The sequence below is a fragment of the Triticum aestivum genome, chromosome 4A (genome assembly GCF_018294505.1).
Source record: "Triticum aestivum cultivar Chinese Spring chromosome 4A, IWGSC CS RefSeq v2.1, whole genome shotgun sequence".
Taxonomy (NCBI): domain Eukaryota; kingdom Viridiplantae; phylum Streptophyta; class Magnoliopsida; order Poales; family Poaceae; genus Triticum; species Triticum aestivum.
In genome coordinates this window covers 598,324,674-598,326,718 of record NC_057803.1, presented here as the reverse complement: position 1 = coordinate 598,326,718, position 2,045 = coordinate 598,324,674, and the positions used below count along the sequence as shown (strand labels likewise).

The 2,045-nt window shown below is 50.9% G+C and overlaps 1 pseudogene; it reads left to right on the top strand.

Annotated features, from left to right (window-relative positions):
- LOC123083992 (alcohol-forming fatty acyl-CoA reductase-like) overlaps positions 1–896 on the top strand; it is a 49,157-nt pseudogene extending 48,261 nt beyond the window's left edge.
- The last annotated feature ends 1,149 nt before the right edge of the window (positions 897–2,045 follow it).

The window sequence follows — 2,045 nt, the reverse complement described above, 5'->3', positions numbered from 1 at the left end:
GAGGGGGGGGGGGGGCTTTAGTGCCCACTCTTTAATGCCGGTTATGGAACCGGCACTAAAGGCCCTTACGAACCGGTTTTAAATCTCCGATTTCTACTAGTGTTGGTCAAGCTGTATGCACCATATGCCTTCTTCAAAGGATGGTGAGGTCCATTTTTTTTCTTGTGTTTCGTAAATTAGATTACTTTTTAACTTGTCATTCTAGACATCAACATTGTCTTCACAATCCCGTTTGACTATAGACTTGTCTAGTTCCCAAGTTACCATTCAACCATATGCACGCAGCATGGAGTACTAGTAGATAGGGTTCTTATTACGGACGAGACTTGCCTGCTCCCCCGTTGTGTGCCCATCCGTGCTCCCGTCTATGTGGCTTGATTTGATTGGAGCAAAATAAGGCTTGGCCCCACCCCCTTAAAATCAAGGGGGAAGATGATTAGATTAAAAAGAAAAGAAAAAAGACAGCCGTAAGATTAAGTGGGAGCACGGATGAGAGCACGGGGAGGGAGCAGGCAGGCCGGATCCTCTTATTACAGCTTGCGCAAACTAAAAAGTAGTATGGGGTCGTATCGCGCATTATGCTAATCCCTTCATTTGGTTCCCAACTGCCGATAATTACTCAGTTATTCATGCACATAAGATTAGTGGTGCGATTTCATTCCATTTATTTATTGCAATGTACATATGCTGACCCAATTTTCTTTGATGTTCTTATCTCTGAAGCTTTGACGACACGAACATGAGAAGGTTCAGGATGAAAGTAAAAAATGGATGGCAATGCTAGTAACATATTTAACTTTGATCTCCAATCTATGGACTGGCCCTCGTATCTCCTGAATGTACACGTCCCAGCAGCTGTGCTAAAGTATGGCCGCAAAAATAAGGGAAGCGTATAAAAAAGAAACGGGTCGATGAGGAGGACATAGCAGCAGGGGCTGCGCCGTCCATCTCCAACCGTCGTCCTGCCAAGACACGGCGCGTGGCCAATGCGGTGACCGCTCGCGGTATCCGCCTCCGCAATCGCATTATCTAATGCGATACATATTCTGGAACATTCGAGGCTTCGGCCACGCTGGGAGGCGGACCCAGTTAAAAGAGTTCATTCGGAATGAGGCCTGCAGAAAACTATCAAGACCGATTTCAATCATCGGGACCTGCTAGCTGTCGATCCGCTCGAGCGTTTTGTTTGGCATTGGGTGCCGGCGGTCGGACACTCGGGAGGCATGCTGCTAGGCATCAACCTAGTTTGCTTCGAGGTGGTGGCGTGGGATGTCGGTCGTTTCTTCCTGTCGGCCCACGTACGCCACCGTGCAACTCTCCAAGAGTGGGAGGTGATTGTGGTTTACGGCCCGGCCGACCACTCGCTCTCGCTGGAGTTCTTGGGAGAACTCCAGGCGAAGGTTGCGTCTGTGGGCACGCGAAATTTACCTCTGCTAGTGGGAGGGGATTTCAACTTAATTCGCTCTGGAGCGGATAAAAACAACGGTATTATTAATTGGACAAGGGTGTCCATGTTTAATAATGCAATCGCAGCCATGGCCCTTAGGGAAGTGGCTCGCGTGGGGGCACGCTACACCTGGACCAACAAACAACTAACGCCGGTGCAGTCGGTCTTGGACAGGGTTTTCATGTCCTCGGAGTGGGAGGTGCTGTTTCCCTTGTGCTCTTTGCATGCCGAAACGAGGATAGGGTCAGACCACGTCCCCCTCATCCTCTCCTCGGGGGAGGAAAGGCTAAAACGCAGCCCTCGTTTTTTCTTCAAAACCGTGTGGTTAGAGTCTCCAGACTTTGAGCAAATCTTTCTTTCGAAATGGGAGAATTGCGTCGCCCGGGTCAGGCGCACGCGCGGGCCGATGGAGTTCTGGATTGCTGCAGGAGTGGGCTTGCGTGCGGCCCTCAAAGGGTGGGGGCTAACCAGGGGCGCGAAGATAAGCTGCTTCGATCGCGTTTGACCGCGGAGCTCGCTCAGATGGATGCTGTGGCGGATGTGCAGACTTTCTCGGAGCAAGACTGGGCTCAGCGCTACACGCTTGAGGCTCAGGTTG